This window comes from Oxyura jamaicensis, chromosome 4 (assembly GCF_011077185.1).
Source record: "Oxyura jamaicensis isolate SHBP4307 breed ruddy duck chromosome 4, BPBGC_Ojam_1.0, whole genome shotgun sequence".
Taxonomy (NCBI): Eukaryota; Metazoa; Chordata; class Aves; order Anseriformes; family Anatidae; genus Oxyura; species Oxyura jamaicensis.
The window spans coordinates 75,443,580-75,465,337 of NC_048896.1; the positions used below are offsets into that span (position 1 = coordinate 75,443,580).

The 21,758-nt window shown below is 36.2% G+C and overlaps 1 protein-coding gene and 1 long non-coding RNA gene across 2 annotated transcripts in view; both read right to left on the minus strand.

Moving 5' to 3' along the window:
* PCDH7 (protocadherin 7) overlaps nucleotides 1–21,758 on the minus strand; it is a 283,345-nt gene that overhangs the window by 193,484 nt on the left and 68,103 nt on the right.
* LOC118166228 lies at nucleotides 691–20,414 on the minus strand. The gene is made up of 4 exons (XR_004750392.1): nucleotides 20,013–20,414; nucleotides 10,604–10,653; nucleotides 5,371–5,518; nucleotides 691–2,008 (listed from the first exon to the last, which is right to left on the minus strand). It is a non-coding gene; the product is annotated as an uncharacterized LOC118166228 (long non-coding RNA).

Genomic DNA, 21,758 nt, shown 5'->3' on the forward strand with positions numbered 1-21,758 from the left:
GTAAGACAGGTGTTCTATAAAATGGATATTAATTTTGAAGTGATGTATTACACAGTACCTTTTTTGTAGCTGATCATCCCATGTAAATGAGGCATATGACTTATGAAGCAGGCACACCGATTTTAACGTGACAGCGATCTGTCTTTTTGCTTTACACAGGTTCATGTGTAAAAATGAAAAAACAGCTGGGTGCTACAGAAAAGCAGCCCTGAAGGCTAAAAAATGTAAAGCATTTCACAAAATATAGGTTAGGAATGTACTGATATGTTTGTATGGTAAATTGTTCATGGCAGGGAGTTTTCCTTGTAGTATCTAGAATATGTCATTCATTAGAAATAGTAGGACTGAGTCTAATAAAGTTACAGTTGTTTATGCTAGTGTGAGATGGAGATAAAGCAAAGCAATGTGCTCATAAAAGCAGAAAATGTCAGAATTACAAAATGGGACCTTAGACTTTCACAGACAAAGAGGACTTTATTGTGCCACGTGAACACAGCACTGTCTATGAAGCACTGCAGTGATGCAGGAGGCTGTAAGTACAAGCAGAGTTTTACTTATAAAACAAAATGTCAGGAGCAAAATACCCCGACACAAAGCACCCACTTCATGTGTGCTTAGCCTTCTCTCAGGTTCACAGCCAGAATTCCTACCTGCTCCAAACAATTTGCAACATTAAACCCACTGCACACTAAAAACAACAAAACAAAACAAAACAAAAAAGTAACTATGATGAGACTTTTGATGCTCTATAGGTATACAATTTGAAAGGAAGACAAATGTATCCCAAAGGAAAAGAATGTCTGTATCCAAGTCAATGCAAACTATGGTGCTTCCCTTTTCTCCAGTAAGAAAAAATAACATATTCACAGATCTGCACAGATTTATTTTAATTTTTTTGACAAGTAAAGATCTTGCATTGGCAAATGTTGAAGAAAACTTTGTCTTTTGTGTCAAATGCAAAATTAAACATGAATAATTTCAAACCTTTTATTTTCCATTACAGCTCTTTTATATCTCCTACAGGTCCATGCTACTCTACTTCTTATTAGCAATCTTAATGAAGGAAAAAGTTATTGGGATGCTTTACATTTTCCATTAACGTTATCGCAACTATTACAGCACAGCTGATATAATCATTTTAATAAGTATCCACATTTTTATTCTCAAAAGTTCATCACCAGTTACTGAAGTGAAAGGATTTTTTTCAAACATTTCTTATTATCAATAGTCACTGCACCAGGTTAGTATCATATTTAAATGTGGAGCAATTTTATTGTAATCTCAGTGGTATCTGGCTGTCAGCAAGAGGGTGGCATAATGGATTGTAATCATTTTGCACAGAGTAAGGACAGGTCTAGCGGAAAATATTTAATTCTAGGTGATAGCTCCTGCAGAGTCAGTAAAGGGCACATGCTAATAAGGAAACTGCAGAAAGGCACTGGTGATGACATGTTCCCTGAAAACAGCAAGCTCAGCAGATACAGTGCAGCTAATAGAACCATTACTGCCTCATGTCAAGCTATGAAAAATACCAAAGGACAGAGTCATCACAGTGAAGGGAAAAACAAAGCTCTCACATATTACAGCTGGAAAAGCTTTACAGGCAGAACAATGTTAGGATAACAGTGTTATCAAATGCATGAATAAAAATATGCCAAAAAGCTTGCTCAGTAGAAAGAACAACTTCCCCTTTTTAGTTCACTCCATATTCCACATGTTGTAGCACTACCATTTATTGTATTAATTTTCAGTTCAAAACTCATTTTCCACCAAGGCATCTGTTGTCCTCTGCTGATGACAGCACGTTTACTTCTGCTTTTCTTTTTTTAACTTGAGCTTATGACAGAGTCCACAAGTAAAGCATAAAGCACTACAAATGAAGATGACTACAAGGCAGGAAAAGCATCCAGATGCTTTTACAGAGAATTAATTTTCCGGACTCTGATTACAGGCTTCTGTTACCACTTGCGAAGTGTTGGTCAGCTTCTCTCCTTTTAAAACTAGGAGTCTGTCCAGAAACAGTGACTACGAAATCTTCATAGCATGCTTGTGTTATGGCAAGAAGCACTCTTCTAGCTGGTCGTATTATAGCACTAATAAAAGTTCTCTATCATCTCAAATAGCATTGCTATTTTTAAAACCTACTCACCAAAATTTTACCACTACATTCCAGATAGGAGGAAATGACTGACTATATACAGAGGTATGCACAGGTGTTCTACACAAACAATAATCTAAAGTACCTACTAGAAAAGATTAAAAAATCTTAATGGGCCTTTTCCTAAATTGTTTTTCAATGCAAACTGCTACTCCCAATTTTTCACCAAAAAAAAAAAATAATCTACTCCTAATGTATCAGGCAGAATATTACATATATAGTTCTTGGTTTCATGGGGAAAAATATTCAATGCTTTTGATCCCTCTCCCTCACTTAGTATTCTTGTTTGTACTTCAGCTGGACTCTGAGCTGAGTCACTACTTAGAAAGCAAACAAAGGCCAGACACCATAGTAAATGTGGCTTTACATTCTGAAATTGCAATACTGCTAATGGGATCTTTGTTTTACTATCAAAGAGTTTAATTAGTCAGGAGTAGTAAAAACAAGTGTCTAATGAAAAGCCTACTAAATCTATGGAGTCTTTCTACTGGCTTCCATTGATGCTGACTTTCAGATTAATAGTGTTAATCTGGTGAGTTGTATCTGTAACAATGACTCTTGGGAAGCAAGACTTCCAGTGTGTTTTTGAAGTTTTAATTTTATATTCTTAGAACTTAATTCACTATGTAAGACAAGCTGAACTTCAGAGGACACCTCAGAAATCCCATATGCAGTTTATGATCCCATTCTTCCTACTTATACTCTTAAGAAGTTGTTTCAGTGGAATAACCTCAGATAATATAACTTTATGCACTTGGTGCCCCCCTTCAATATGCAAGAAATTCAACAACACTACAAAAAAGAAGCCAGTTATGAATCGCTCCCTGTATGTTAATGTGTGTCATTTGTCATGAAGATTAATTGCATTAGGAAACAATAAATTAGATTTGTGTGTAATTATAAGGAAGAGGAGGGCAAGCGCATTTTCCAAGAGCTCAGTCATTTACATCCATGGGCATTCTTTACTACTTATACATTTTTGCCTTAAGTAAGCCTCAAATAATTAGTTCCAACCTGGCTCAGATTACCAACCATTGATATCAAAGGTTTGCATAGAAAGAAGCAATGTGTAATTCCCTTCCTTACTGTGCTGTGCAGCTATGAAATCTCTTTTAGAACCTGGGAGCAGCCCTGCAAACCATGGTCACATGAGAAGTCTTTTTTGACATGAATTGACCCCTTAAGTCAATGGGTCTGTTCATGTGAACAGAGACTGATGTCAGAAAACATTGATGCTGAGAATGACCTGTTTTGTATGTTCTTTCATTTGTGTGGATAAGCAAGAGAGTGAACATGAGGAATATTATGTCCCAGTTTCAGTACAGTAAATGTATTTTGCATTATTTACTGTAGAAACCCTATGTTATGCCATACTCTCACTTGCATTTTGTTTTTAAACCTGTTAAGCGATATTACAACAGCAGATGCTTTTCACTGCATGGTAATTAACAGACAGTATATCCCTTCTTCAAGATTTCTTATTGAAGATTTTTCATTGCAATAAAGGTTTATTAAACTCTTGTTCATCAATACTGTTGCTTCATTACTTCTCACATCTGCAGCACGCGACCCACTCCTGTTTTGTTGAGTAAGGTTCTGACCCAGCAGTGATTAGAGAAAATGAAGGTAAGTCAGTTTTCTTTTTCCCAGTTCGGTTCAGCTAGTGAGAAAATACAGTTGCCAGAGAACATTATAAGATACTGTGCTCCATTATTACCCCACCAAGTAGTATCCTAAGTGGATATATTTCCTTTATGACTGTCAGGCTAAACGTTGTTGCTGACATCTGCCAAAATGTGTATCATTAAGGTAGCCTGCCTATGGTATGCTGGAACTTACGGTTGCAGGAATTCAGCTGAAGTTGCTGGCAGCTTCCTTCTGTCCTCCTCTGTGTGCAGATTATAGAATAAGACCATGGATATCTTGCCTGCTCAGGAAAACATTGTCAGACTAAGAATGGCTCCAACAATTTAGTGCCACTTTTACAACACCAGTAAATGTGCACAGGGAATGAGCTTCAACACTCCAAAGAAGCCCTTCAGAAAGGCATCGAGATTTAACTGGCACTTGAGTGTTATACTGAATTTCTGTGCACATACATACTTCATCAGGCAAATACAAAAACATGCCTGTTCTACTAACACACTTGTGCTGCTATGCTGTGCAAGCCTGAGGCTTATTTAGGAGATAGTCTGTAAAGCAATCTAGATTGCTTAAGGCCAGTGAGAAAAATTGTAAATAGAGTTTCTGAAATACAATAATCCGTGCATGTTCACAACAGAAATTGTCATTTTCTTAATAGATTTACAATAGTAATAATAATTAAAATAAGAACTATTACATTATTCATCTGACAATTAACTGAATTAAGTTGAAGTAATTCCCAATCATTTCAAGCTAGCATCTGAGGAAATACATTCCAGGGCTCTGTTTTTATTTGGTCTTTAAATCTAGCTACTGATGGGGACTGTCTGAACCCAAAAAGGTGTCTAGTGTGCTGGAGAAGAACTGCTCTGTCTGAGCAGGAGTCTGCTCAGCCCTTTCTGACACGCATCTTCATGGAGCAAGTGCTTCTAGCAGGAGTGCTGTGACGCTCTTATAGACGGAGATTCTCTTTCCTGAAAGAATCTGGTTTTCCTTACACACAAAGCTTGATCCCTTTAATAATAGCTGTATACTTGAAACCATGTTTAGCTAAGTCTATATGTAGATATACTATTATTGGAAACTGGCTGCTACAATTGTAAGGAAAGGGACAATACCCTTCAATGTGAGTCACTGAAGCTATTCCAAGCAGATATAACTGTATGCACATTAATGATAGTTTCAATATAATTCCATTGGGAAAAATACCATATAATAACTGATATAAGGTCTGAATAAAAAATTATTCAACATCCAACCTCCATGAAAACTTGAAGCATGGCAGAGGCCTCCACAACCTTATCTTCATTTTTCAACTTTGCAGCTATCGAAGGCTGAGAACAATAAAGCCTGTTGTTAAGATTTTATGGTTGTCATATTGTATTGTGTTGTTAAAACACTAAATGGTTACTACGGTCAGACAGATGAGATAGAACTAGAAATAGTCCCTCAAGACAGTTAAAATGTACAAACTTCACTTTTCATTTCATGGAATGTGAATCTCACCTGCTTTCCTGTAAAATAATGTTTCAATCACAAGTGCTGAAGAGTGTCAAACAGCTGCTTACCTCAGTATGTACATGAAAGAACTGCACTTCAAAGCAAAGGCCACAAGAACAAGTGTCATGATGGAACTACGCATGTTCTCTCACCATTATGAAGAGGGTTTTAAGGTAGATAGTTCTTAACTAAATTAGTCAAAAAGAGTTGCCCACCCTGCCACAATATATATTAAAAGCAATGTATCAGAATATTTACGTTCCAGTCCTTGGAACTGCTAGCAGAAAAGATACTAACTAGTTATGATAAACACAATTTGATCATATTCACGTTGTGCTCTTTTCACTGTATTCATGATGGTTCATTCAAACTTAAATCAAAATAGCTTAAAGCCCCTGATTGCCTTCATTAATATAGTCATGATAGCCTTCAAAATAAGAAATGTTTGACTGTATTCACTCAAAACTTACCAGGTATCATGTTTTGTAGGGAGTTGCAGAAAAGAAGCAATGATAGGGCTAAATCAATAAATATCAAAGATGGATTTGGGGTATGAAGGAAAATGCTGGTCTCTGATTTATGAAAGCCAAATGAAGATGTGTCATTTAAAGCATAAGAACTCAATCTTCAGCCAAGTGACCTTCAGAATTAATAAAAGAACAGGGTGGATAGACTCATGCGTAGCTTCCCACTTCTGTGTGCATATGTCCCTGTATATCCTTGTCACTGTGTTGCCTGTGAGTATTTTTCCTTTAACTGTGATGACTGAAGGAGGAAGCAACCAAAATCACAGAATTGCTGACTAGGATGTAATCATCCTTAAAACTGAATAGTGGAACGCTGTATCAGCATCAAGAACTCTTGTACATTGCTCTACAGCTCTAAGAAGAGTATATCTAGCTGCACAACTCAGTGTAGGTGCTAGTATCTTACAAGGAACGTGCAAGTGAAGAATCCTCCAGGACCAAAGCTAACCAGGAATACTCTGATGTATTCAGCAGTGAGGTGTGAAGCTAGGATGAAAATTGTTAGTAAAGAATTATTTCCATAATTATCAGTAAATAAAATTATTATTATTATTTTTCTAAAATTCAGTACAAGAATTACTTCACAAAATGCAAATCTGAGTTTTGTCATTATGCAACTTAGCAAGGAAATCTTCCTTAAATTTTGACAATTAGTCTTTTAAAAAAGAACTTTATAACCCACACTGAACCTCCATATTCACAGAACGTAACTTCCTCATTCACTTACTTTGGGGACATGCAGTTTGCAGATGAATCATTCAATTTGTCCTTGTTAAAAAAGGCACAGAATTCTATTTTTACTTCGCCTATTTGAATTTCATAATAACTATGTGAAACTCTCACATAACCATCAAACACTGCATTTAATTCCTTGCTCTCTCCGTCTGTACATCATCACCAGGCCAAGACAATTCCAAATATATACCACTGAATTAATATCCTGACAATGTACTTGATGTATCACTCCATGGAAATCAGTAATCATTATGGCAAAATACAGATCTAATGGGTAAATACCACTGTCAGAAATTATACTGACCCATTGCAAGTTCTTTACGTGCAAGACTAAGGCCATGGTTTGTTCTGTCAAAACAAGATTGTAGGATTTGGCTATACAGAATTTGAATACATGGCCTTGTTTTATACACATATAGACTTATGATAAACCAAATCATACCCTGTAAGAACTTTCTATAACCACCAAAAACAATCTAGATTGAACTATATGGAAGTCTACAACCAGAAATAATAAAATTACTAAGTATCCATTTAGTATTTTCTTCAGGAAAATTTATAGACATGCATTTATAGACATTATAGACTGTTTGTAACGTCTGTTGTGAGGTTACCACAAGAGAGATGGAAAATAAAAATAAAAAAAATAAAAAATAATAATAATAATAAAAAAAAACAGTAAAGTAGCACACTTTGTCTTGAAAGATTTGTGCAACATTGTGGTATTTTAGATCTTTCACTTTTCTAATCCATATCATGTTTTAATGACAACTCTATGTCCTGGTCTATGACTGAATACTACTGAAACAGAAAAGTAGTCCAAGTGAGCTCAGTGAATTTTACACTGGATGTAAGAAATTAACTGGAGTAGGGAAACAGATTAAAACAGAGGTCTTTAACATGTGTTCTAAATATGTGTTTGAGTATGTAAAATAACAAGTTGCCCTGTTAAAATTTATACTCCATCTGTCTGTAGCAGATAAACCCTTGGAATAGCATTTTCTTTAAGCCTCTCTCCAGCTGTGTACAGGTGTTCCTCCTTCAGCAGTAAACAAACAAATTTTTTATTGTTTTCATTATTTTAGCTATGTCTGGTATCATACATATGTGACTTAAAGTTGGAAAAGGCCAAGAATTTTATTATTTTAATCTTACATTAAATTCTGTCATAATTCTACTTGCACATGGGAGTGGTGCATCATTATTCAGGATTCATCTTTGCATCTCTATTTTCTTAGAAGAATCCTGCCAGCTAGAAACTGTCCATTAACTAGTGAATGCCATCTCACCCACTTAAGGAGATGAAAAGGAAACCTATGTAGGCATTTTCTTAAAATAACTCCCCCACCCCCTGTAACACCCTCTTTCTTCACTTGTGAATCAATTTTGCTGAAATTCATTAAGATGTTGAGAGAGCTTGCTGAAACTTCCTTGAATGGCAAATAAACATGACACACAAAGAATTTTAAAAATGTAGAATACAAGATAAAAAAAGGAAATTAAATAGCTTGAGTATGTTCTTAATTTTTAGGTATTCTTAGCAATCCTCGTCTGTAGTTATTATATGTGTATGCAGTTCTACAACTGTGTTCTGAAGTAAGTTTCGTTCAGTCTGTATGTAAAAAAAAGTTTAATTTTTTATACTTTTCTAAATTGTATTTTTTTTTTTTTAAATCATCTCTGGAAAGAAGCCAAGAACAAAAATCCTAAGGAAATAGGATTAATAAAGATTAATAAAATTCTGCAATTTCACTGAATTTTGATTTAGTATAAGGTTCTTCATAAGTGGTATGCACATGGATTTTTAAAACTTCTCTATATTGGAAGCACGTGCCTTGCTTTCACAGTCAACAAATACAAAAAGCAATTTTTATATGATCAACCAACCAACTGCAAAGTCCCTGGTTTCAAACAGAAGTCCAATAATGTAAGAGAAAATCTTAGATGAGCAAAGGATAGCACAGGAGGAAAGGAGTATTGTTATTAACAGAGAAGGGACAGACCAGATGAAACTTCAACTGCATTTCAGGAATTAAAAGTAAACAATAAAATGAATTAAAAGACATTTAATGAACAGGAAAGCAGGAACTGGTATGGTACGATTTTTTTTTTTCTTTTATTACAGAGGAAGAAGAAAGCAGAAAAGTTAATGCAGACTCAAAGCAAGTTCTCATAAAGAATTAATTTGCACTTTGTTGAATCCTGGGAGACATTTCAGTGAATCATGATTTCTTTGAAAACAAGATGTGTCTTACTACCTCATTAAGCATCGTAGTTTATGGCTTTTTTTTCCTTTTTAAGATTTGCATATCTATTACTACAAAACTAAACATCTCAAACTAGGATTGAAATGTACATAGTTACTGTAACAGGTGAGTATGCAGGTTCTATTCTTCACCTCAGACAGACATGGCAAGATTTTCCATCTGTCATATGCTTTAAAAAAATCAATTTCTTTAGACTAAGCAGAATTTTAAATGAGCTCACATTTTAATATGCCATCCTCAGAAAATAAACAGAAATAATTCCTCATCTAGCATTTACTTAATGCTTACAATACAAAGTTACTTACAATGCAGGAAGTGCTCATCAATATCAAGCAGTTTTTTTGTTTTTACAATAGGATAATTCATTTTCACTGTCTCACTTGCTTTTATTAATCTCACATTATTATTTATTAAACTTCATTAACCTTGTTTTTCATTTTCTAAAAGTATGTGTAAATTTACAGCACTTAGAGAATTTAAGATGAAAATGACTTATGAATTTAAAAAACAGGTAACTCATCTTTTTGCAAATCCATGAGTTTATAATTATAAAAGCAGGCAATAGGGACCTACCACTTATGTATGCAGTCAGCAAGTTACTCAGCAAGTAAGCAGTCATATGGAAGACAATGAAATTATACACAGATTTAAACATAAAGAAATACCTAGAAAGAGTATGTAAGGAAGCAGGAAAACAGTTTTACCACCATTCTCCTGAAGAAAGAGCCAATTGGCTCTCATACTATGAAAGTCAACTCAATTGAAAATTTGTGAAGGTTTTTATAACAGACCAAGCATGCCAAACAGACCAAATGGGAAATGTCCACCTATACAACTAAATTTTGTTGTTCTAATTGAAAGGAAAAAGCTTATTTTCCTTTCATAAACAGTAATTAAGCTTTCTGCTTGGATTATTCCAGCTCTCAATTAGGTAGTGCAACTTTTCCAAAAAGATGAAAAAAGCTTCCAAAAAGATGAGAAGTTTTTTGAATTTTGCTTGCCATTGCTTACTGATGGGAAGGGCAGTGATTGTCTCAGATCTGAGAGTAGTTGAGTGTAGTGGAAATAATGACATAGTAGAAGACAAATTGCAATTCTGTTTTCCTGGACACAATTCATCTTACCAGCATGTTCTTCTCTACTTAGACCTAAATAGCTGCTTAAACTCAGCAAAGATTACTTTATCCAAAGACAGCTGCTCCATCTTTATGGACTCTTAAGGGAAGATTCTGCCTTTTATCTTGATGCTAGCAGAAGCATTAATGAGCAATGAGATGCATATACTTACTCAACCATGTAATACTTAAAAACTTAAAGATATATAAAAGCCTTATAATTCTTTAAAGCATTACATACAACTTTATAAAATCTTATCATTTAATAGCATAATAACGCTGTAGTAAATAATGTGAAATAATTTTTACTTATGCCTTTGTATTAGTGCTTAAAAACATCGTAAGAAGAGTTTGTCATATGAACTATATACCACTTCAATCAATTTCTTCAAATTCTGAAAATCCTGTAACAGGTTGAAATGCAATGACTTGGACGTTGACAGTGTAGAAGACACAAAGCACACCAGATAGTAAGATCTATATGCTTAACGATTGTTCAGACAGTAACAAGCTTTGGAATGCAATTGGAAAAATTGTTCAGAATGTTAACTTACTACAATCTTTTCAAACTTTCAAAGTAACAGTATGAATGCTTAAGCTTCTGGAAAAGCAGCCTAAGCCACCCATACTTAAGTAATCCTTTCTGTGAGAGGTTACATGAGTTGTAAGGGAGCCATACATCTGAAGTACCACAGAGTGTCATTATTCTGCAGAAAAAAAAAAAAAAAAAAAAAAATCTTGAGTTGTAGCAACAACTGTCAACCTTCCTAATAACAGAAAATAATGTCACCAGCTGAAAGATGCACAACAGGGTTCTCGGCAATGCACAGTATGAAATTATAATCATACTTTTTTTGTATGTTTTTTTTTGTATGTTTTGTAATGCAGATTGCATGGAAAACTTCAAGTGTCTTAGACAGGGATATCCTGCTCTCCATTCTATGTAAATGGAGATGTATATCAGTTTAACGTAAGTATGAGCAAAGAGAAGAACATCAAAACTGAGAAATCTTTGTAATAGTGATGAAAACACTCCAGCTGAAACAAATCCTACAAGGAACCTGAAAAGTTTGATGCAAATGCCTGTCAAGAAACTTTGTAAAGGTTATTTATGATTCTTTCATAATAGTTATCTATGCGTGGCTAAAATACTACTAGACAAATAAAACTGAAAATACAAATTGGATTCATCTTAAGTGCTCTTACTCTTGCTCTTCTTTCCACATATCTTGCCATGGGTAAAGTAAGACTTTATTCTAAATCCCTATGTGTGATCATGTTCTTGCTTTTGGCCCTTTAGAAATGTCAAGAATAAAGCCAAGTGAAGATCTTCCTCATACCCATGGGGGGGGGGGGGGGGAACACTCCATTCGTGCTTCAGCTCAGCCACTTTAACTCAATCTGAAATAGCCCTCTCATACTCTTCCCCATTGACTTGCTTTCATAGAAGTTCTGTGAGAACATACACTGTAATTTGGTAATCCCATATTCTTGGTAGGCTCGGTTGAAGTGCTCCAGTGACTTATTTAGTGCCCTGAAGTGCTCTCAAGCTCCATGCCTTTATCTCTTCTCCTGCTGCAGTATTGACTTTTGGAAGGTAAGTTTGAAAAGACCTGAGCCAAGGTAAAAGCACATAGTAGTGCTGTCACAGTGGAGGCACTCCTGCCAGAAGATAGTATTTGCTGTATCATGCAAACTTCCTCTATTTCCATGCAGAACAGAAGCACAGCAATCACTCTAAGTACCTGATATACACTTCAGTAAGACCAACAATCCCAGAATACAGAAATGGAGTCAAACAACCCAATTTGACATGTATTAGAAGGGCAACACAGACTTAAGTATGCAGTGTAACATAGTTCTGTAACAGCATTACAGAAAGAACATATATATAAATAAAGATTATTGAAAAAAATGATAAGAATTACAAAAATACAACTTTAGAATTAACCTTGGAAAGGCAATTAAGGCTTGATCAGAAGGAGAAATGCAATTAGGCTTTTTCATGCAAGTATGCAAAAAAACATTTTCACACCAGCAGGCATGACACTATAGGAAGGATGGGGCAGGTGTTAGAGGAACTGGATGAGAAGCAAAGCAAATGAAGATAGATGAATGTTTGAAAAGCCTTTTAAATGCCTGGAATTTGAATGGGAGTCAGTGGAAAAGTACTAGCATCAGGCTGCCACTCCCCACAGTGGTAATTACTGAACCTTAGTGGTAATTACTACTGTTTGTGAAAAGCAGGAAGCAACATTCAATGACTGGACTCAAATCAGTTTCTTAAAACAATACTACGGGATTGAGAGAGAGACGGAACCAACAGCTCTGGATATGGCCATGGTGACAGAAGAAATGTGAAGAAAATTTAAGTCCAGGATCAGTGTGAACACTGATATCCCAGTATCATACAAGCACAGATGTTGATAAAAGATGCAGGACTCTTACATCTTGCTAAACAGGAACAATTTTTTTTTTGGTATCTTTATTGGAAAGAGACTGACACAGTGCAAAAATCTAAAGCAGGTTGCTAGAAAAGGATGTACATATTAAATTCCATCAGGCATTGATCTGTGAGAGATTTACTAAGAAGAAAAAAATCACATTAATTACTATGAGAGTACAAGTCTTAAAGCTCAGCACAAACAAATGCGAAGGCATCCAGTTCAGAAATATACAGAATGATCTTTTTATCATTGAAATATGTCTTAATTTTGAAAACAAAAGAATTAACTTCCATAGTTATGCATGTCATGATGAAGAGGAAAAGGATTATTTGTATCTTTCACATTCAGTTGCCTGATGAACTCACCCAGGTGTGAGATGAATATTTTCTTACTTTAATGAGCTGTCTTCAAGGGGCCAGAACCAGTCTAAATACCAATGATTATGTTCTTATTAGTTAAATGTTTTGTACAAGCAATTAGTTACTGATGAATACTACATTAAAGGCCTCCTTTCACTAGTCTAAATTTCATTTAATGATATTCATAGAAGTTCCATACTTACAAGGCAAAAATATCACTTTGATTGTTAGTTTTAAGTATCTGAAGTGCAAAATAAAAACTGAATATTCTAGTTCCATATTTTTCCATTACTGAAAAATAAGAAAAAGCAACAGGTGTTCAGCCCCATTGTAAGTCTTATCTACCAATAATACCCTACAGTAGATAGATGCAGATATCCATAGAAAACCTTGACAAACCTTCCTTCTTGATATTACAGATTAATGGTCCTGCAGTTCTAGTTGGGATTTCACTGAAATCCCATCGACTTCATGTGGAAGGAGATCCAGTCTGTGGTAGTACTGAAGGGTAACAATATAAAAATTTCAGAGGTCCGAAGACTGACAGAAAACAGTTAAGACGGAAAGACTTCTTATCCGTGAAGGGAATTTTAATAGTTTAAATCAGTCTTCCACCTCCAACTGGGTAAAGAAAATTATGTTTAACAGGCATTTAACTATCATTTTCAGATAGTTAATGTGCAATTCAACAACTGAGAGTATACTGTGCTGTTTACTGTATTCTCTGCTTAATAGTGGCTTTGAACTACCCCTTTCCCCAGTGAAGCAACAGAAACAATATACCTTGGATTTCTCTATACAAAACAGAGATGCATCACACCAGACCAGTGCATCACAGTACTCTTCATCCTTATATGTATATATATCTTATATGAGTTTTATGGAGACTTATACAGTTCTCATATGGGTTGAGTTAGGCATCCCAGGAATGACAGAAAGATGCAGAAAACTTCCCACAAGGTAGTCTCCTTCCTTTCATCTCATTTAGGTATTACTTGGAGAGAACACTATTTTTACTAGAGGTAGAAAGAAAAGACAAATGAAAGTCTTGAGAAAGAAAGAAATGAGTTACAACTCCGAACCAGCATAATTTATGTACAAACCAACTGCAATTCTTCTCTGTGAAAATAACAGAATATAGAGGCCAAATAGTTTTAGGAAGTTTCTCTTAGGAAATAATCCAGGATCCTAACTGGAATGAACTGATAAAATTTTGAGGTTTTACAAGCTAGTACAGGAAAGATACAACTTTCAGAGAGATGCTCTCAACTTCTATTCCTGATAAACCTACCAAAGTAGAACTAGAGCTTTAAACTCTCTCCTGTATATGACTCTCAAAGCTTTGCATTTTTATCTTTGAGATAAGTTTTTTCACTACAGAAAAAAAAAATCTCTAAAATCAAGATTTTTGTAGATGTATGTTACTGAGACTGTGTACAAATCACATTTTGTTTTGTTTTTCTGCTGAGCAATGAGGATATCAGACAAGTGGGTAGAACGTGATGCAGCAATGCTTTCCTTTGGGGAAAGAAAACAGCAGAAATTGCATGCCTGAATTTTTCCTCTGGTGGTTCAAAATTAAATTATGCAAATTGCAGATAATCCCTACAGCCTGTGAGAGACATAGAAAACAATCTCCACAGTCCTATTCTTTCATACTTGACCATTAAACAATTTCCCACGCTCTGTGCAACCACATTATGGTTATTCTACTCTATGGCTTAAGAATACTGAATGAGATTAGCAGAGCCACAAGACATACACATACTATTCACTCAGTAATAGCGATGCTTTTCTAGTTCTGAATGGAGTAAAGTACAAATGCATAAAGCCTGACCATTCTGGTTCCAGTCAACTATTCCTGTTGGAGTCCTTTTTCAGGAAGACATAAGAATCCATCTCCTTGCTTCATCCATTCCTTTTTCAATTCTGTGCTCAGTTACCTTTCCTCATATTCCAATTAGTTTTAGGACTGACTGGGACTGGCAGCACTCAGCTTTGGAGGTCTGTTTCTGTTTGCTGACCATCCCACCTCTACAGCATGGACAGCTCAGTTCCTTGTAAAGCTGGTCCTGGATATCTGAAGTTTTTAATGTCATGCTTTAACAGAAACTATTATTTAAGAGTTCATCAGGCTTCTTCTGAAGCACTAGAATAGTTAATAGGAAATACACTTTTCAAGAGGGTGATCTGGTGTAACTGTGGAAAAACACCCTCAAATCTCATACCACACTTAAGTCAGAAATAAACGACAAGCCTAGGACAGTCACTAACTGTGCAATCGAGCTATGAACTCATGCAGCTGATATCACATCTCTCCATAGAGAGGTTCGGTGGATGAGGGAAGAAAAAGCCAGGTAAACACACCAAGTATGAACACAAACCACCCAAGATCTTTTCCTATGGATTGCATAAGCCATATACCATACTGACTAGTCTATGACAGTTGTGCAGACTTTTCGCCAAAAATGGGTTAACTTTGCAAAGATCAGCATTAACTCCCACACACATTTCTGCTGGAAATCTATCAGGTTGCTAGGGTACCATGCTGTGCATAAAGGCTGCTCCCTGGCTGCATACCCTCCCCGCAGGCACACGAATCCCTAATTATGAGGTACATATACAGAAGAGTTTCTGTGGGCTAAGGACAAGCATCAACAAATACACTACTTCTTTTGGTACATGAGTTACAGACCCTTTGCACCATTTTTTTTTGCTCCTTTTCTCGTGCCTCTATCACAGCAGGGGAGAGGGAGGCTGTTTCAAACTTCAGTTATCATTCTGACCACAAATAACACCTAATTTCTTTCTCTTACTCTTTAATTTTATTTCAAAATCCAAAGTAAATGCATCCTGAATAGCAAATAAACAGAAACCTGAAAGAGGAAGATACTGTGACATTAACAGTGGGATTGCAGTTTCACTGCCTATTTAAATGTTAATGGCACTTTCATTTTGCAAATCTATTTGTATAAAGAATTAGAAAATACCTTCACATTTGGTTTCGTACTTGCCTTATAAAACTTTACTTATTTACCTACTAGTGCAAATAGTACAAATTTATGTATTTGTCTCCTGATGAGGACTGGAGAAGTCATTTCTTTCTTCATGTTCTTAGTTTCACTTTACTCATGCTGTACATATTCTAAGATTTCTTTGCCTCCTACCTCTCCAAAGCCTCCAAATTCCATAATGCCCTGCATTAAGAGTGAGCATAGGGGCAACTGAAGTGTCCTTTCAGGCTAACCAGTACCTCTGCTGTTAAATGTAATGAGAACTTCCTATTCCTGACTGCTAAGGGTTTATATGCTATTTCCATAACTTTCACCTCTGCTCTAGATGAAGATAGATGAGGCTGAGATTCTTCTATAACACTACACCAGAGCAAAAACATAATTAACACTTTGAGAGTCTATGTGTGCCAACATGGAAAATATTCTATATTTCATGCAGCTTTCTAGAATGTAGGAGTTGTGAAACAATACAATAATGCTGGCACTGTAGCAAGTCATATGTATGTTACTCCGTGCCTTTGGTGTTCAAGAAATAACTCTGATATAAAGCACAAATCCTTTCTCAGTTCACACAGGTTTAAAATGCTAGTTGTGGTATTTGTTTTCTAGCCTAGCATCTTTGTTATCCTCATGCTTAAAATGCCCTAAACAACTACTGCCAAATTGGGATAGGAAGGTTAGAAAGATTTATAATGTTGCCAGAGCTGTCATGTAGGCTATGAGCAGGGAACGTCTCATTTTAACAACTAAGAACATATCCTACTTACCATTTCATTTAAAGTACTTCTTTTTTTCTTAAGCTAAACTACAAATATCAATGCTTTTGAAACTGAAAAGGTAAATGATTCATAACAATTTTAACAACTGCTATGTCTCTGTCTTGTAGGTGGAAACTACAGACAAACATGACAAACATTGACAGAATTAAGTTTGAAACATTTGCAAATTTGTATCCATGAATTTTCCTTTTCTTACACTCCTTAGATCCTTTCTGCTGTTTTCCTCTAAGCATCCCTACATTCACGCTGAAAAAACTTCATCCCTCCATGCTTTACACATCACGTTGTGTATAATAGGGGAAGGATTTCTGTATGTTTGCCAGGATGGAAGTCGCCTCCAGAAGATATGAAAAAAGAGAATCTAAACAAAACTTTAAGTTCTATTCCTTTACCTGCCTGATAAATATGGGAACTACAACATTAATACTATTTTTAAACATGGGTGTTTTTACAACTGCATGTCTCTTGCTTTAGTCAAACACTTACTCAGTAACAGTTATGATATAAGTATTTGGTTACATTTTTCAGGCTTTTCATTGCAATCCTCAACAGGAAGAAAATAACTTTGGCATACTACCCAAAATACACAGCAGTTGTTCTCTCAACAGCCTAGAAGTGTGCCAGCTTTTTCAAAGAAATAAAAAAGGCGAAGATTCTGTGGTCAAAAGACCGAAATGCTGATAGGAGAACTCCTCAGAGAGGAGGAATGTTTCTCACATTTAGAGGACAAAGCTCCTGTATGGATCAGGGACCAGGATTAAAAAGATTAAGAGACTAAAGACCACCTTTGCATACTGAGAACAGAGTATTTCCAGCCCTAGCCAGGAAAAAACACTAAATACCTTGAATTAGACTGTTAACAGGTAGTATAAATACACAAAAATCTTTTTCTCCCTAAGCATCTCCCCCAAACAATTAATTTGCTTAAAATGTGTGTTTCTTTGTCAGAATAAATGCATTATATCAAACTATAACAATCTCCTAGCCATTCTACTCAAGGATTGTTACCTTACATTAAGAGTACAATCAAACTGCTCTCCTGCAACGTACAGCATCAACAGCAGTCAAGTGTATTTTATTTTTGTGCTTACTTCAAGGTGCCTATTACCTTATATTTTTAATTTAACACATTAAAAATGATGCTATGTAAAATGAAACAGTACCAAGTTTCTAGGGTGAAATCTAAAACTCACTTTCTAAACTTTAAGTAAGCACAAGAGATCTTTTCAAGTCTTCATTTCATTGTGTCTGTTTTTTGCCAGAGGCTAGTCTTTCCAAATTCTTCTCTTCAGCATGAACATATGCAGAGTATGTGAAGGATGTCATTTTTTATTTTGAAGCAGTTAATTTCCTTCAACACTCTTTTTGAGAAGTCTTACTTTGTTTTGGATTCATGTCTGAGTATTGGAACCTATTTACATAGAGACCAATTTGTTCCTTTTAGAGAACCATGCACTGGATTTTTATTATTTGTAGTTTCTCCATTTTTTTTTCTCTAACATTAAAGTAAGCAGCCCTGCTTCAAGGCATCAGCTGTCTCACCCACCTTCTTTGTATTACTCCCTTGGAGCATTTTCTACACACACAAGAAGAAAAATCTGAAACAGAAAGATCCAAAACTGTCTCCACTAAGGGAACCCAGTGAATGAAAAAGAAACTTGGAGGTGGGGAGAGTGAACATACCTTTGAGAGGTATGCTCAAGAGGTATACTGCTTTTTACAATTTATTTTACATTAAACCAAGTGGGAGATAGTTTGCCCTGAGCACTTTAATACATTGTGTAGAATATAGACTCTTTTGATTTATAGTCATCAGACCTGAATCTGGAACCAGCTATCATGCTGGCAAGGAACCTGTGACACAATCTAGCTTCTTGTTTAGCTCCTGTGTACATTAATGTGATCTCTGTGACTGGAAGTTTTCTTTATGTCCTTGTGTGGGGTGAAGTGAAGATGTTATCATTCCGTTTGAGTGAGATTTAACAACATCCATTCAGTTTCCCACCCGGATATGAAAAAGAATTCACTGAAAGGCTAGAAAGTAACATCATCTTCAAAGACCAGATAATTCCTTTAATATAAATTCTGGTTATTTCCTATCACTCCTCAAATTTAGAAGTAAAATTGTAAAAAACGTTTATCCATTACTCATCACAGAAAACAATATGATACATATTGCAAGTTAATCACTGTCTCTTTTAGGTACATTTATTAAAAACTGTTATTATTGAATCAAAACATAATCAGAAGAACAACAAAAAGCCTGGATCATAGTCTCTAGTGCTTACCAATCAAATCAATGATCTCACAAGTGTCCCACCTGTATGTCCTTGTTAAATTTTAATAAAAAGGTGTTTCTGTGTGAACCACTATATTAAAGCACACAGTTTCTTTTGAAGAGTTAACACATAATACTGATGTAAAACTAAATCATCTGTTACTACCCAAAATGCATCCTGAATTTAATACAAAGCCATCAGGTTGACATAGTCAAAAGATATCACATTTTACTTGTTTTTAAGAGATTATAATTTATTATTTTTTAAAAAGATTTTGTAGCAAGGGTTCATGTTGCAAGTTTACTTACATGGACCCCAGGGAAGGACCACATGCTCCTTTAAACATTTCTTCTCCAGCATTACAAATTTTGTGCCATTCTGTGACATCAGTAACAAACTCAGCCACTGTTCACAGATGCTCTGCTAACATGTGGAACCATGCGCTCACATCTCATCTCATGGATTACCCCATTAGGTTTAGGCTGGGGTTCAAACCTTGACTTTTTTATGTTAAACTTCAGTATGATAAAAATACAACTTCAATATGATTTAAACGCAACTGATCACAAATATACTGAACTGTTCTGAAAATCATAAAAGAGTACTTGAAGAGGAGAAGGGAACAAATACTAATGTTTACTGAGCAGTAAGAAGGAATATACCAATCATCTCTTCAGATTAATGCATAGCATAAATATTAATGAATCAAATTTCAACGTAGAGAACTTGAGACACGCTACAGGAAACCAAACTGGACGTAAGTTGTTGCAATAACGATTTTTCGAGTCTGTTTTGCAGTTCCCCAAGTGTTTTGGGAGGAAAGGAGGAACCTTGTTAAGGTCCCCTCTGGAGCACGCCCTTCCACAGACTCGTTGAATCTGAGGCAACAGCCGGTGGGCTGCGCGGGAGGGGAGCCTTCATAACCAGCCGACAATATCCCTGGGGCTATCCCTGTGACTCCCTGGGCACTTCCAACAATTTATCGGGTCATTCTGCCAACAGACCTGCGGATGGAGGTGTTTGGCACAGGCCTTAACCCCTCACTGTTCTGCTTTACCGCAGAACTGGGTGGCTCCTAACGACTATCAACAACTGCCGCAGATAATGGATAATGGCGTTTTAGCGCAGGCATTAAACTGCCAGGAAACGATTAAAAGGAGAGAAAAAAAAAAAAGAGAGAGAGAAGACCTGGGGTGTGGGGGAAATCATCAACGCCCTCGGATCCAGCGCTGCTGTCTCGACTCAAAGCCTCCATTGGCACGGGGAAGGAAAGTCGACTCCAGCTACTCTCCGAGCCCACTTTTATGTAGTGTGCTGGGTCTGGGACCACCCTCGGGGCGGTAACTGTGTGCTTTGTTGTTCTGGAAGTTTCGGGAAGGTTCATGGTGGTCCCACACACCCCCTTCCCCTAGCAAATTGCCCCAACTGATGTTCCCAAACCGAAAGGGGGAGCGGAGAAAGGGGGCTCACTGGCCTGGCTCTGCAGGGCTCCTTTCGACGCACTCCTACCTGAGTTTGGGACAAAAACAGGTAAAGTTCCTTGCCAATCTTAGACACACGCTTATCCATGTGACATATTTGCATACACACACTCACATATATGCACACGCGCATAAACCAACAATAAAGTAGAGCACATCATTACAATGAGGTGCGTTGGCTGCATGTAGCAGGAGTTCTGCTCGGACAAATAGATACTCACTGGGGCTCCGGAAGAAGCCTTTTTCATAATCTGGGGGGCTTTATGTAAACTATATTGCAAAGCACTGTTGGCTTGCTGTTCCATGAAATTTTTCAAGTTCGAGCAAAACAAGCTCTGTTTTGTTACGTAGTCTGCCTTTATGCTTACTGAGTGATAAGGAACTCCTTAAAAATTTTAACCACAGATCACTGTGAGTCTTCAAAGTGGTTTTTGGACCACCAATGTTCATATTATCAGACTTAACTGAAAACATCCCAAATATAACACAGGTCTGAAAAGCAACTTGGAATATTGTATCCTCATCAAGTGTGAAGACCACAGATTGTCAACCACTGATACAGCCCCAGGAAGACAGAATGGCAGCACAGAAGGAAGGATGTTTTCAAGAGCAAATCTCACATTAATGAAGTTCAGTGGATGTGGGAGATTAAAAAATCACTTTCTCACAAGATTCTTTCACTAACTTTTCTTAAATACAGCAGAAATCTCAACTTTTCCATATATATCAGATTTTATGTTACTATCTGTGTTCCTTGGGTTTGTCATCACTCTCCTATGGGCATTTTGACTGAAGTTTATGAAGCTCCAAAGGACTTTACATGTTTACTTACTGAAGCGGTATACAGAACATCAAAGTGAATGACTGAATATTAAATAAATCAAAAGCACAGTTTCACAAACACTTGAAGTGGAAAAGTATCACATTTAGAAAACTGTCAGATTCATTATTCAATATATTTACTTTTCTAATACTGATCCCAGACTCTGCAAAGGCAAGAATATCACTAGCACAAAACAGAAAAGTAGAACAATGCAAACTGCTTTCTTTTTCCTGCAGGACATTGCAGTCAGGGATAGGGTACAGCACATGGGACTGCTCCTCTCTTTTCCACAAAAGCAGGTGGTCTCGGATGACAAACCTGTACAAACCTTCAGCTAGCACATTTCAGGAAAAATGGAGGGAGATGAAATTTTCACCACAAACATTCCCAGGGAAGAATACTTATCCGTGCAGAAACAGCAGAACAAAAAACTATTTATATATATATAAATCTACAAGATAAACCTATGCACTGAATGTTACAGTGTGAATCAACTATTTACCCAGTTAATTACTATATTTCATGGCAATAATTAAAATGATAACATGCAAGCAATTAATGATGAATATGGTGATAGAAGACATCAGAAAGTTTATGGCTCAACAGTCCAAAAAGTCCAGCCATTCTTGG